This window comes from Lampris incognitus, chromosome 8, assembly GCF_029633865.1.
Source record: "Lampris incognitus isolate fLamInc1 chromosome 8, fLamInc1.hap2, whole genome shotgun sequence".
Classification (NCBI taxonomy): Eukaryota; Metazoa; Chordata; class Actinopteri; order Lampriformes; family Lampridae; genus Lampris; species Lampris incognitus.
This window is the reverse complement of record NC_079218.1, coordinates 59,894,653-59,910,966: the sequence shown is the minus strand read 5'-3', so window position 1 is coordinate 59,910,966 and position 16,314 is coordinate 59,894,653.

Sequence of the window (16,314 nt, the reverse complement as noted above, 5' to 3'; positions counted from 1 at the left end):
CCGACTCCCTCACAGCTGAAAACAACAAAAAGCCAGCAGTCAGAAGCCATCGCCACTCATTTCGCTGCTGTGGTGACGAGCACCACCACACCATCTCCATCTACCGTCCTCATCTCCATCTACACAAACTCCTTCCACTCTGGGCACATTCCTGCTCCATCCATCCATCTATTATCCAAACCACTTATCCTGCTCTCAGGGTCGCGGGGATGCTGAAGGCTATCCCAGCAGTCATTGGGCGGCAGGCGGGGAGACACCCTGGACAGGCCGCCTGGACAAGCCGCCAGGCCATCAAAGGGCCGACACACACACGGACACACGCACACATTCATACCTACGGGCAATGTAGTACGGCCGAGTCACCTGACCTGCATGTCTTTGGACTGTGGGAGGAAACTGGAGCCCCCGGAGGAAACCCACGCAGACACGAGGAGAACATGCAAACTCCACACAGGGGACGACCCGGGACGACCCCCAAGGTTGGACAATCCCGGGGCTCGAACCCAGGACCTTCTTGCTGTGAGGCGACCGCAATGACTGCGCCACCTGCTCTATTCATATTCAGGACCACCAGCACGAACACACTAGCAGGGCATGGGAGATGGTAGACAACCACCAGTTTGTCCCACAAAACCCACCAACCCCATGACGTCTTCTAAGTGACGGAGAGCGAGACAGGGAGAGACGAGAAGACAGGGTGGAGGTGTATAGTTCAAACTTAACAGTGCTTAGTTGGTTTCACCACCTGCACACCAGCGGCCCTGTGAGCTGGTGCAGCATGTGTCGCGTGGTGCTGCTGATGTGGAAACACCCCCGGTCACCACAGGGTGTTTTCTTAATGTAAAGTACAACATCAAACCACAACTCATTTCACACATTTACGCCTCATGTGTCCAGATCATTTAGTTCAGACATGCTTGTTATCGTTCATTTAGACAAAGTGTGTGTTATGATACAACATCCCATTATTTCTCTGTCTCATACAGCAAATCCATGTGTGTTTACAGACACATGTGCACTATAATACACACACTCGTGCACACAGCAACAGACGCACAACGGGGTTTTTGTGAGGGAGCGCAACAGATGGAAAAAAAGACCCTTTTCTGTGAAAACGGCGCCCTTTGTAACAAACTTTAACACGCCACGTTGTGTACCACTAACCAGTGTTCCTATATGTGAAATCCAAGTGATCGTTTGTAAAAGGAGGCGCAGTGGTTAGTGCAGTCTCCTCACAGCAAGAAGGTCCTGGGTTCGAGCCCTGGGATAGTCCAACCTTGGGGGTCGTCCTGGGTCGTCCTCTGTGTGGAGTTTACATGTTTTCCACGTGTCTGAGTGGGTTTCCTCCGGGGGCTCCGGTTTCCTCCCACAGTCCAAACACATGTAGGTCAGGTGACTCAAAGACATGTCGGTCAGGTGACTCAAAGACATGTTGGTCAGGTGAATCAAAGACATGTAGGTCAGGTGACTCAAACACATGTAGGTCAGGTGACTCAAAGACATGTCAGTCAGGTGAATCAAAGACATGCAGGTCAGGTGACTCAAAGACATGTAGGTCAGGTGACTCAAAGACATGTAGGTCAGGTGACTCAAAGACATGTAGGTCAGGTGAATCGGCTGTACTAAATTGTCCCTAGGTGTGAATGTGTGTGTGTGTGTGTGTGAGCCGGCCCTGTGACGGCCTGTCCCGGGTGTCTCCGCGCCTGCTGCCCAGTGACTGCTGGGGGAGGCTCCAGCATCCCGTGACCCTGAGAGCAGGATAAGCGGTTTGGATGATGGATGGATGGACGGATCGGTTCGGATAATGGATGGATGGATGGATGGATGATGGATGGATGTATAAACCCCAATTCCAATGAAGTTGGGACGTTGTGTAAAACGTGAATAACAACAGAATACAATAATTTGCAAATCCTTTTCCACCAATATTCAATTGAATACACTACAAAGACAAGATATTTAATGTTCAAACTGATAAACTTTATTGTGTTTTGCAAATATTCACTCATTCTGAATGTGATGCCTGCAACACGTTCCAAAGAAGCTGGGACAGGGGCAACAAAAGACTGGGAAAGTTGAGGAATGCTCAAAAAACACCTGTTGGGACATTCCACAGGTGAACAGGTTAACTGGGAACAGGTGAGTGTCATGATTGGGTATAAAAGGAGCATCCCTGAAAGGCTCAGCCGTTCACAAGCAAGGATGGGGCGAGGTTCACCACTTTGGGAACAACTGTGTGAGCAAATAGTCCAACAGTTTAAGAACAACGTTTCTCAACGTACAACTGCAAGGACTTTAGGGATTTCATCATCTCCAGTCCATAATATCATCACAAGATTCAGAGAATCCCGAGAAATCTCTGCACGTAAGCGGCAAGGCCCAAAACCAACACTGAATGCCCGTGACCTTCGACCCCTCAGGCGGCCCTGCATTAAAAACCGACATCATTGTGTAAAGGATATTACCACGTGGGCTCAGGAACACTTGGGAAAACCATGGTCAGTTAACACAGTTGGTCGCTACATCTACAAGTGCAAGTTAAAACTCTACCATGCAAAGCCAAAGCCAGATATCAACACCACCCAGAAACACCACCGGCTTCTCTGGGCCGAGCTCATCTGAGATGGACTGACGCCAAGTGGACAAGTGTGCTGTGGTCTGACGAGTCCACATTTCACATTGTTTTTGGACATCATGGACGTGGTGTCCTCCGGGCTAAAGAGGAAAAGGACCATCCAGATTGTTATCAGCCCAGAGTCCAAAAGCCAGCATCTGTGATGGTATGGGGGGTGTTAGTGCCCATGGCATCATGGGTAACTTGCACATCTGTGAAGGCACCATTAATGCTGAAAGGTCCATACAGGTTTTGGAGCAACATATGCTGCCATCCAAGCGACGTCTTTTTCAGGGACGTCCCTACTTATTTCAGCAAGACAATGCCAAGCCACATTCTGCAGGTGTTACACCAGCGGGGCTTCGTAGTAAAAGAGTGCGGGTACTGGACTGGCCTGCCTGCAGCCCAGACCTGTCTCCCATTGCACATGTGTGGTGCATTATGAAGCGCACAATATGACAACGGAGACCCCGGACTGTTGAGCAACTGAAGTCGTACATCAGCAAGAATGGGAAAGAATTCCACCTACAAAGCTTCAACAAGTAGTGTCCTCAGTTCCCAAACGCTTATTGAGTGTTGTTAAAAGGAAAGGTGGTGTAACACAGTGGTGAACATGCCCCTGTCCCAGCTTCTTTGGAACGTGTTGCAGGCATCACATTCACAATGAGGGAATATTTACAAAAAACAATAAAGTTTTATCAGTTTGAACACTAAATATCTTGTCTTTGTAGTGTATTCAGCTGAATATAGGTGGAAAAGGGTTTGCAAATCATCGTATTCTGTTTTTATTCACGTTTTACACAACGTCCCAACCTCACTGGAATTGGGGTTTGTATAAGGGAAGCTGAGATGTACAAGTCTCCCGTTGTAAAAGACAGAGGTTCAGTCTCACTAGTCCATAACTTCCTGCCTGGCATCACTGGGCAGTAAAATGGAGGACACCTCCTCTAGCAAGGCTTTGATTCCATCAGACTTATACACCCCCCCCCCACCCAAAACAAAAAACAAAAAATAAAAAAAACCTGCTCCATACTGATACTGGGTTGGTTGACCTCTAATGTCCATGAAACTGCTGGAATTATCTCTAGTCAATCAGCGCCAGCGTGGGTGACCTCTGCCAGGGTGGTGGATGGAGGGATTTGGGGATTAGGGTCGACCTCTGTGAAGCACTGGCTGCCTAACCTCGTTTCCATGCCGCTGTGCTCCGTCAGTAATCTGCCAGACGCCAGATTACAGCCGCTCCTCTGTCAGATATGCTGGGAGCCATGCTAGCATGTCTGGTGCTGCAGATGAGCCTGTGGGCAACTGTGGCAGGACCGGATTAACAGACCGGGTGGCAGAAAGACAAGACTGCCCTCTCTTTCTTTTTGTGTTGTACCACATAACTTTTTCCAGTGATTTTTTTTCCTCCACCCATCAGTCTCTCTCTCTCTCTAATATCCTTCTGAGGCAAGCTACCCATCTATCCATTATCTTGACCGCTTATCCTGAGGCAAGCTACCAAAACAGGCAAAATAATGCTCCATATCTGCTTTTCTCTATTGTTATTACACATTTATTACCGCTCTGACGAAAGCAGAGGCAACGGGACCAGGGAGACCATGACACGATCATTTCTCCACAGAATCAAATGTGTAAACTCACGACAGACGCTTGTGTCACACTGTTTACCGTCCTCACTGCAACTGTGAGTCCAGATGCTGTGGCAGAGATGCAGCCGCAGGAATAACTGGCAGAGGAATAAAAGAGAGGAATAACTAGAAGAGGAATAACTGGCGGAGGAATAAATATCAGGGGAATAACTGGCAGAGGAATAACTGAGAGAGGAGTAAGTGGCAGATGAATGAATAGCAGAGGAATAACTGGCAGAGGAATAACTGAGAGAGGAATAACTGGGAGAGGAATAACTGGCAGAGGAATAACAGGGAGAAATAACTAGCAGAGGAATAACTAGCAGAGGAATAACAGAGAGGAATAACTAGCAGATGAATAACTGGCAGAAGAATAACAGAGAAGAATACTCTAGCAGGGGAATAACTGGTAGAGGAATAACAGAGAGGAATAACTGGCAGAGGAATAACTGACAGAGGAATAACTGGCAGAGGAATAAAAGAGAGGAAAAACTGGCAGGGGAATAACAGAGAGGAATAACTAGCAGAGGAATAACTGAGAGAGGAATAACTGGTAGAGGAATAACTAGCAGAGGAATAAATGAGAGAGGAATAACTGGCAGAGTAATAACAGAGAGGAGTAAGTGGCAGATGAATGAATAGCAGAGGAAAAACTGGCAGAGGAATAACTGAGAGGAATAACTGGCAGAGAAATAACTGGCAGAGGAATAACTAGCAGATGAATAACTGGCAGAGGAATAACAGAGAAGAATAACTAGCAGAGGAATAACTGGCAGAGGAATAACTATCAGGGGAATAACTGGCAGAGGAATAACTAGCAGAGGAATAAATGAGAGAGGAATAACTGGCAGAGTAATAACTGAGAGAGGAGTAAGTGGCAGAGGAATGAATAGCAGAGGAATAACTGAGAGAGGAGTAACTGGCAGAGGAATAACCGAGAGAGGAATAACTGGCAGAGGAATAACTAGCAGATGAATAACAGAGAGGAATAACTGGCAGAGGAATAACAGAGGTGAATAACTGGCAGAGGAATAACTAGCAGAGAAATAACTGAGAGGAATACCTAGCAGAGGAATAACGAAGAGAAGAATAACTGGCAGAGGAATAACTAGCAGATGAATAACTGGCAGAGGAATAACAGAGAGGAATAACTAGCAGAGGAATAACTAGCAGAGGAATAACTGGCAGAGGTAATGAGATGCCGTAGTGAACACATAAGTCATCTGTTGGAATACCGGCACACTGACACATAATCACATCTAACTCACAAGTTCTGTCCACAAGTCCTGTTCTGTCTTCTGACTGCAAGACAGACAGACAGACAGACAGAGAGAGAGAGAGAGAGAGAGAGAGAGAGAGAGAGAGAGAGAGAGAGAGAGAGAGAGAGAGAGAGAGAGAGAGATAAGATAGCTAGAGAGAGAGAGAGAGAGAGAGAGAGAGAGAGAGAGAGAGAGAGAGAGAGAGAGAGAGAGAGAGCGTGCGCACAGGGCTTTAAGCTCTCTCTGTCTCTCTGTCTCTCTGTCTCTCTCTCTAGCTATCTTATCTCTCTCTCTCTCTCTCTCTCTCTCTCTCTCTCTCTCTCTCTCTCTCTCTCTCTCTCTCTCTCTCTCCCTGTCTAGTAGGGTCTACAGTGTAAAGCCTGGCCCACACTACAAGATTTATCATATCTTAACAGATGTGTAAAACATGATACGGCACATATGACAACATATCATGGTACACGTGAATCTGGTGCGTGGAGAGCACACACAATTTGGCCAAAACAGCACAGCTCGTTATGTTTTGTTTTTTTGACCCCCCCCACCCCCACCCCTTTTCTCCCCAATTGTACTTGGCCAATCACCCCCCTCTTCTGAGCCGTCCCGGTCTCTGCTCCACTCCCTCTGCTGATCCGGGGAGGGCTGCAGGCTACCACATGCTTCCTCCCATACAGGTGGAGTCACCAGCCACTTATTTTCACCTGACAGTGAGGAGTTTCACCAGGGGGGACGTAGCACATGGGAGAATCACGCTAGCTATCCCCCCCCCGAGCAGGCGCCCCGACCGACCACAGGGGGGCGGTAGTACGGCGATCAGGACACATACCCACATCCGGCTTCCCACCCGCAGATATGGCCAACTGTCTGTAGGGACGCCCGACCAAGCCGGAGGCACCACGGGGATTCGAACCGGCGATCCCCGTGCTGGTAGGCAAGGGAATAGACCACTACGCTACCCGGACGGGCCTTACGTTTTATTTTAACTATTCGTTTTTATCACGTGTAACGGGCTTGGTAATGGCGACTGGAAAACAGACATGAGCTAAGCTAAGTTAGCTAGCTAGCTAGTGTAGTCTCGGGTTTCCCGCCGTGTCAGACCAGCCTACTACTTACAGCGCTCAGGTGGTTTATCTTGCGGGTGGCGCCACCGTGGCGGGCCAGTTGCAACCTGCATATCTGGCACACTGCTATCTGGCCATCGCTCCGTTTAACGTGTCGCCGCCACACCGCTGAGGCCTTCGCCATTTTGATTCCTTTTTCTGTCTTGCTTCCGGAACCCGGAAGTAGTTTGATGTCCTTTTTTTCCCCTCAAAAATTTGTCGATAAAATTCAGACAAACAACAGTAACATATACACAAGTTTAAAGAACAGAAGGAATAGAAAGGGAAACTGGTTGCCAAGGAAATCAGTTATATAATAATAAAAAGGAATTGTGCATTTTGTCTTCCCTTTAACGGCCAAGCTGACCTGAAGCGTGACGTCACTGCCGAGCGCGAGAGGGGTGGAAGGGGCCGCGGCTGAGACGGTACATACAGCGCATCCGGTAAAGTATTCACACCTCTTCCCTTTCCCCACATGTTGTTATGTTACAGCCTTATTCCAAAATGGATTAAATTCCCTTTTTCTCTCATCAATCTACACACAATACCCCATAATGACAAAGCGAAAAAGGTTTTGTAGAAATTTTTGCAAATTTATTAAAAATAAAAAACTGAAATATTGCATGTACATAAGTATTCACCCCCTTTACTCAGTACTTGGGTGAGGCACCCTTGGCAGCGATTACAGCCTCAAGTCTTCTTGGGTATGAAGCTACAAGCTTGGCACACCTATATTTGGGGTATTTCTCCCATTCTTCTCTGCAGATCCTCTCGAGCTCTGTAAGGTTAGATGGAGAGCGTCGCTGCACAGCTATTTTCAGGTCTTTCCAGAGATGTTCAATGGGGTTCAAGTCTGGGCTCTGGCTGGGCCACTCAAGGACATTCACAGACTTGTCCCGAAGCCACTCCTTGGTTGTCTTGGCTGTGTGCTTAGGGTCGTTGTCGTGTTGAAAGGTAAACCTTCGCCCCAGTCTGAGGTCCTGAGCGCTCTGGAGCAGGTTTTCATCAAGGATCTCTCTGTACTTTGCACCATTCATCTTTCCCTCGATCCTGACTAGTCTCCCAGTTCCTGCCGCTGAAGAACATCCCCACAGCATGATGCTGCCACCACCATGCTTCACTGTAGGGATGGTATTAAGCAAGGTGATGAGAGGTGCCTGGTTTCCTCCAGACGTGACGTTTGGCATTCAGGCCAAAGAGTTCAATCTTGGTTTCATCAGACCAGAGAATCTTGTTTCTCATGGTCTGAGAGTCCTTTAGGTGCTTTCTGGCAAACTCCAAGCGGGCTGTCGTGTGCCTTTTACTGAGCAGAGGCTTCCGTCTGGCCACTCTACCATAAAGGCCTGATTGGTGGAGTGCTGCAGAGATGGCTGTCCTTCTGGAAGGTTCTCCCATCTCCACAGAGGAACGCTGGAGCTCTGTCAGAGTGACCATCGGGTTCTTGGTCACCTCCCTGACCAAGGCCCTTCTCCCCCAATTGCTCAGTTTGGCTGGGCGGCCAGCTGTAGGAAGAGTCCTGGTGGATCCAGACTTCTTCCATTTACGAATGATGGAGACCACTGTGCTCTTCGGGACCTTCAAAGCTGTAGACATGTTTTTGTACCCTTCCCCAGATCTGTGCCTCAATACAATCCTGTCTCGGAGGTCCACAGACAATTCCTTTGACTTCATGGCTTGGTTGCTGCTCTGAAATGCACTGTCAACAGTGGGACCTTATATAGACAGGTGTGTGCCTTTCCAAATCATGTCCGATCCATTGTATTTACTACAGGTGGACTCCAATCAAGATGTAGAAACATCTCAAGGATGCTCAGTGGAAACAGGATGAACCTGAGCTCAATTTTGAGTGTCATAGCAAAGGGTGTGAATACTTATGCACATGCAATATTTCAGTTTTTTATTTTTAATAAATTTGCAAAAATTTCTACCAAGTCTTTTTCACTTTGTCATTATGGGGTATTGTGTTTAGACTGATGAGAAAAAAAAGGAATTTAATCCATTTTGGAATAAGGCTGTAACATAACAAAATGTGGGGAAAGTGAAGGGGTGTGAATACTTTCCGGATGCACTGTATTTCCACAATTTACTTAGTCAGTCAGTACCCAAATACTTATCTAGTAATGTTGGTGGGATTGAATTTCTTCTGAAATGTAACTAGTCCGTAGAAAAATTCCCTACCAAACTAGCTGATTTTCACCAACAGGCACTATTAGCATGGACCTAGGCCTGTAAGTACAACTTCTGACCACAGAGATCTTACATATGGAACAACAAACATATACAGTTAAAACACAAAACTGTGTTTATTCAGAAATGGTTTGACAACAGTATCATTCAGACTCGGCAACGTTTGAATAAAGACGTGTAACTGAAATAGCCTGAATGACCTGCTACACTGACAGAATAGTATGCGTTTGTGTGGATGCTGTTCCAGAAGGCGCTTCACAGCTTCCGAGAAGCTCATGATGATACAACTCGGTCTTTAGACTGGAGAAGGACTATCTTCACTGGTGATATACTAGATGTCCTAAATAAAACATGTAGGAATAAACAAATCCGGAATACCTGGTAGAGAATAATATTCCCCTATGCAAATGTTCTGCTCTTCCGTTTATGGTGACTTGAACTGGAAAAAGGCGTGGAGAATATCAGACAAATACTGTATTTACAATAAAATATAAGAGGTGTGGAGAATATCAGACAAATACTCTATTTACAATAAAATAAAAGAGGTGTCATTTAAATGTTTACATAGAATGTATCCTGTAAAGCACGTGGTGGGAAGGTTTAAACTGAATATCAATTATTCTTGTGACTTGTGGTTTGAACAAAGAAACCGTTTCTCATTTATTTTCCACTGTAGGTATTCCAAAATACCTCGGATGGATATGCAAAACTTTCTATCTAGGTAAACAACTCAAACGGTCATGCTTTATGGTAGTGATATTTTAATTTAATTTGAAAATAACTCAGTGGACAAAATGTTAGCCATTTAATCCCACTGTTTATTATACGTTTTGGCAAATTCCACATACATAAAATGAAACGGACCAACAGAAAACCAAAGCTGACCTTGTTTCTAACCTCTGTTACAGTTCTCTAGTCGAGCTGAAAAACAGAAATGCAACAAAGACCTGAACAATCTGTGAAACGTTTGAAATGATCGACTAATGCTACTGAACTAATAACCTGTGTAAAATAATGTGTTTGTTTTTCCCTCCTACGTATTATTTTGCTTCTGTTGTTTGTAAAAAGCTTCTTGCGCGATCCCTTTTTATTTTCATATAACTGATCTCCCGGGCAACCTGTTCCCTCTTTTATCCTGTTTGTTCTCTAAACGTGTGTACGTATATGTTACTGGTGTTAGTCTGAATGTCATCGATCAAGTTTTCAGGAAAAAACATTTCCACATTTTAACAGTGCAATTAAAAAGTATAAATGTGGTATAAAGTATAAATATAGTACAAGGATGGGCTGAAACATGTTATTCTGCATTTCGCTTTTATTGATAGCTTACATGAAGGAGAACACAAAACACTGAATATCCAGATCCCCAAACTGAAACCCAACGAACAAATATCCAAATCCTCCAGCTTGAACCTCTAATCATCTCTGCTTTCGCCCACCTTCACAGAGCAAAGGTTTGTTCCTAAACTGGATCTGCGGCGTGCCCACCACCTCCTACCATGAGAGACGGAGAACCACCACCTCGTACCATTAGAGACGGAGAACCACCACCTCATACCATGAGAGACAGAGAACCACCACCTCGTACCATTAGAGACAGAGAACCACCACCTCGTACCATTAGAGACAGAGAACCACCACCTCGTACCATTAGAGACGGAGAACCACCACCTCGTACCATGAGAGACAGAGAACCACCACCTCGTACCATTAGAGACGGAGAACCACCACCTCGTACCATTAGAGATGGGGAAGCACCACCTCATACCATGAGAGACGGGGAACCACCACCTCGTACCATTAGAGACGGAGAACCACCACCTCGTACCATGAGAGACAGAGAACCACCACCTCGTACCATTAGAGATGGGGAACCACCACCTTGTACCATTAGAGACGGAGAACCACCACCTCGTACCATTAGAGACGGAGAACCACCACCTCGTACCATGAGAGACAGAGAACCACCACCTCGTACCATTAGAGACGGAGAACCACCACCTCGTACCATTAGAGATGGGGAAGCACCACCTCATACCATGAGAGACGGGGAACCACCACCTTGTACCATCAGAGACGGGGAAGCACCACCTCGTACCATGAGAGACGGGGAACCATCACCTCGTACCATCAGAGACGGGGAACCACCACTTGTACCGTTGTACCGTTAGAGAAGGGGAACCACCACCTCGTAGCATTAGAGACAGGGAACCACCACCTCAAACCATTAGAGATGGGGAACCACCACCTCGTACCATCAGAGATGGGGAACCACCATCTTGTACCGTTAGAGACAGAGAACCACCACTTCGTACCATTAGAGACGGGGAACCACCACCTCGTAACATTAGAGACCGGGAAGCACCACCTCGTACCATCAGAGACGGGGAAGCAGCACCTCGTACCATCAGAGATGGGGAACCACCACCTCGTACCGTGAGAGATGGGGAACCACCACCTAGTACCGTGAGAGATGGGGAACCACCACCTTGTAGCGTTAGAGACGGAGACGAGGGGAAGATGCAACACTCCACTCAGACACTGTGAACATGTAGTAATGCCCTTTGGTCTGACTAATGCCCCAGGTCCTAGTTAATGAGGTTTTAAGAGAGGTGCTCGGATGGGTTGTGTTTGTGTGACATTCGAGTCTACTCAGCGGACCTTGTGTCTCACACCAGCTGCACCTTCGTCCAGGACTTAAGCACTTGCTGGACAATAAAATGTTTGTTAAAGCCAAAGAAATGTGAGTTCATGCTGCGACTGTGTCATTTTTAGGCAAAACCATTGCAGCGGGGCAGGTGCAGATGGACCATGCCAAAGTCACGGCAGGAACTGAATAGCAGCTCCAGCAACCCACAAGCAACTGCCGTGGCTCTCGGTGTTTGCTCACTTTTATTGACGCTTTGTAAAGAACAACCTACCACGTAGCTGTAGCCTAAACCTGTAACGAGACCGGATCCAAACACACCGTGAGCACACATGAGGTCCATGTGATGCCGGCCTGTGCGTGACTGGACAGAGCATCACTGTGAGGCCAGAGTAAAAGGAAGGAACATGAGTAATGGTCCTTTCTGCAGAGGGGAAGACATACAGAGCTGTGAAGGGACTTCTGGGGTGTCCAGCACATGTGTGTTCATAGTTTTATTATAGTAAATAACTCGGTTAGGTTCATTTTTATACTTCTTCAGTCATGTTTTTAACTATATACCAGAGATGTCAAATGTACTTTGTAGTATTATGCCACGTGTACCACTGATGAGCCTAGTTTCTGCTAACTGCAGGCGTTCCAAACACCAAATAAAGTACAGAACATGATAACACTATCAGCCTGAAGTCCAAGGTAGGCACAAACAGCCCTTTTTAAAGTCAGCTCAGAAAGGTTAACTCAACATGTTACAACAAAGGCAGTTATTTGCACTACATTTGTTTAAGGCCATTTTTCACCACACTTATCACTTGGCCCAGCCCAGAGTCTCGGCACAATACAGGCTGACTACTCACAGCCTCCTGCAGATGCAAGTCGTCAGGAAGAGTTTTATTTCTCTTTTACGGAGGCCATTCTCTGTGTGTGTGTGTGTGTGTGTGTGTGTGTGTGTGTGTGTGTGTGTGTGTCTGCGCTCTCTCTCTCTCTCTCTCTCTCTAGGTCTCTCTCTAGGTCTCTCTCTAGGTCTCTGTCTCTCTCTGTCTCTCTCTCGTCTGAGGGCGGAGTTGACCTGACTGGTTTTTCAGGACATGAGCGAAGGCAGAGCTACTAGACTGCGGCCATACCAAACATTTTCTTTTTGGAAAGTACAAATTCATACTAGACTTGGTCGCATCCATGTGAGGGTCCAGCAAGGAGACCACACATCCACAGACTGACAGGCAAAACGTTTTCATTAGGTAGACTTTTTAGCTTTTTTTCCTGTAGGAAAGAGTAATAGAAGCTAGGTTAAGAGGAGAGGTGATAATGAAAGAGTAATAGAAGCTACGTTAAGAGGAGAGGTGACGATGAAAGAGTAATAGAAGCTAGGTTAAGAGGAGAGGTGATAATGAAAGAGTAATAGAAGCTAGGTTAAGAGGAGAGGTGATAATGAAAGAGTAATAGAAGCTAGGTTAAGAGGAGGAGAGGTGATAATGAAAGAGTAATAGAAGCTAGGTTAAGAGGAGGAGAGGTGATAATGAAAGAGTAATAGAAGCTAGGTTAAGAGGAGGAGAGGTGATGATGAAAGAGTAATAGAAGCTAGGTTAAGAGGAGAGGTGACGATGAAAGAGTAACAGAAGCTAGGTTAAGAGGAGAGGTGATAATGAAAGAGTAATAGAAGCTAGGTTAAGAGGAGGAGAGGTGGTGATCAGCAGCAGCAGTATGGTTTCATGCCAGGAAAGAGCACCACAGATGTGATGTTTGCTTTGAGAATGTTGAGGAGAAGTATAGAGGAGGCCAGGAGGAGGTACATTATGTCTTTGTGGATTTAGAGAAAGCATATGACAGGGTGCCGAGAGAGGAGGTGTGGTATTGTATGAGGAAGTCGGGAGATGCAGAGAACTATGTAGGAGTGGTGCAGGATATGTATGAGGGAAGTGTGACGGTGGTGAGGTGTGTGGTTGGAATGACAGATGGAGTCAAGGTGGAGGTGGGATTACATCAAGGATCGGCTCTGAGCCCTTTCTTGTTTGCAGTGGTGATGGACAGGTTGATGGACGAGATCTGGCAGGAGTCTCCGTGGACGATGATGTTTGTGGATGAAATTGTGATCTGTAGTGAGAGTAGGGTGCAGGTGGAGGAGAGCCTGGAGAGGTGGAGGTATGCACTGGAGAGAAGAGGAATGAAAGTCAGGAGGAGCAAGACGGAATACCTATGCGTGAATGAGAGGGAGGACAGTGGAATGGTCAGGATGCAAGGAGTGGAGGTGATGAGGGTGTATGAGTTTAAATATCTGGGGTCAACTGTCCAAAGTAACGGGGAGTGCAGTAGAGAGGTGAAGAAGAGAGTGCAGGCAGGGTGGAGTGGGTGGAGAAGAGTGTCAGGAGTGATGTTATAGGGGCTATGTTATATGGTTCAACGAAGAAGGACAGGATTATGGCATATTTTTGGTGATGCCTGCAGGATTTACCATGGATAAATGTCAACGACATGCACAGAACTGTCCTCACACTTTCACCTGCACCTACCAGCAAACGGGTGAAAAGTTTCAAGTTGTACATATCAAGTTACGCCCATAACTCTGTCTGTCCGTCCATCCGTCCGTCCACTCATCCTCATAATTGTGGATGTAACTTGATATGTACAAGTGGAAAGGTTTCAGCCGTTTGCTGGTAGGTGCAGGTGAAAGTGTGTGGACAGTTGTGTGCATGTGTCGGACATTTATCCATGGTAAATCCTGCAGCCATCGCCAAAAATATGCCATTGTCAATAGCACACGCCAACAAACAGGAAACTGGTGTGACCGCTGCAGTAGAAACCAGATGTCCGTGGACTACATGACATGACATTACATGACATGACATTACATGACATTCCAGTCATTTAGCCGACGCTTTTATCCAAAGCGACTTACAATAAGTGCATCATGTAACGTAGGAGATCAGGAGAACTACTAGTCATCAGAGGTCATAAGTGCATCTAAACAAGCATCTAAGAGCAAAACCAGTGCCAAAGTAAAAGTGCTAAGAGCAAGTAACAGGGTGGTAGTTGTTGAAGAGGTGAGTTTTCAACCTGCGGTGAAAGATGGGCAGCGACTCCACTGTCCTGACATCAGTGGGGAGTTCATTCCACCACTGTGGGCCAGGACAGAACCGAGCCGGGACCGGGTCGATCGGCAGCAGGGGCCTCTGAGCGACGGGGCAACCAGGCGTCCCGAGGCAGCAGAGCCAAGTGGTCGGGCGGGGGTGTAGGGCTTGACCATGTCCTGGAGATAGGAAGGAGCTGTTCCTTTCACTGCCCTGTAGACCAGCACCAGAGTCTTAAACTGGATGCGAGCAGCTACTGGGAGCCAGTGTAGGGACATGAGAAGGGGAGGTGTGTGGGAGAACTTAGGGTGGTTGAACACCAGATGAGCTGCAGCTTTCTGAACAAGCTCCAGAGGTCTGATGGCCGACGCCGGGGCACCAGCAAGGAGGGAGTTGCCGTAGTCCAGCCTGGAGATGACCAGAGCCTGGATGAGCACCTGTGCCGTCTCGTCGGTGAGGAATGGGCGAATCCTCCTGATGTAATAGAGGAGAAATCTGCAGGAGCGAGCAACCCATGCAACGTTTGCAGGACTACAGTTACGTACGGAGCTGATTGTGTCTGTAGGGATGCCCGACCAAGCCGAAGGTAACACGGAGATTCAAACCGGCGATCCCCATACTAGCAAGCAACGGAATAGACCGCCACGCCACCCAGACGCCCAAAACGTCATTACATTTGACTCTATGTTCTCCACCCACTGCTGCTGATCATGTTCTCCACCCACTGCTGCTCATCACACCCATCTGCTCCGTATGCTCCGTTTCCAAAAGGTGCTCCGGGCAGGTTAACGTTCTACCAGTGAGTCAGAGACTGCAAGAGTGTTCAAACCCATTTTGACTTATAATACCAAATCCCACCGTCTTGACTCCCATCTCCAAACATCTCCAACCATGTCCAACTATCTCCAAACATCTGCAACCATCTCCCACAATCCCTCAGTCACTAAATACAGGACAGCAGGACAGCACACAGAGCCAGCAAATTCATGCAAGAGAACAGACACACACACACATACACATACACACACACACACACACACACACACACACACACACACACACACACACACACACACACACACACACACCCAGGGTGCATGTGTGAGGTAATTAAACAGAACAATATGGCAGCTGGCGTCTCTAGGTAGCAGCCTTACAACTGGCTCTCAGTGCAGCCTGCAAGCTGGGGCCAAAGTGATAAGAGAATCCTCCTGCAACCATTCAGACAGGACACAGGCACCTCCCCCTGAACACACACACACACACACAACACACACAAAACGCTAACACGCTTACACAGACAGTACACATACAATGCAACACAAACATGTACACAGTACAACGTACTCCCAGCCCAGGTCAGCCTGCAGGATGACAGCTACACATGTCCAGCTTGCTCTACATCAGCAGGGATTTCACACACACACACACACACACACACACACACACACACACACACACACACACACACACACACACACACACACACACACACACACACACACACACACAGATAATTCTATGTTAAGCGCTGCTTGATTAAAAATAAAAGCGGAAACTTCCGGTGGCTTCATGTGCAGGTGATGCACAACAACCCCAGTGTTGATTATCCCACAACTCAGAGAACACATCATGTGATAATAAGTATCTATTTACTATATATATGTGTGTGTGTGTGTGTGTGTGTGTGTATCATATGTATCATGTTGAGGCACACACGATTCTGCATCCTAGTCAATATGATGGATTGATTAGACATGTTGCATAACTCCAAACAGGAGCAGATGTTAAACCAGATGTGAACACCAGGACCA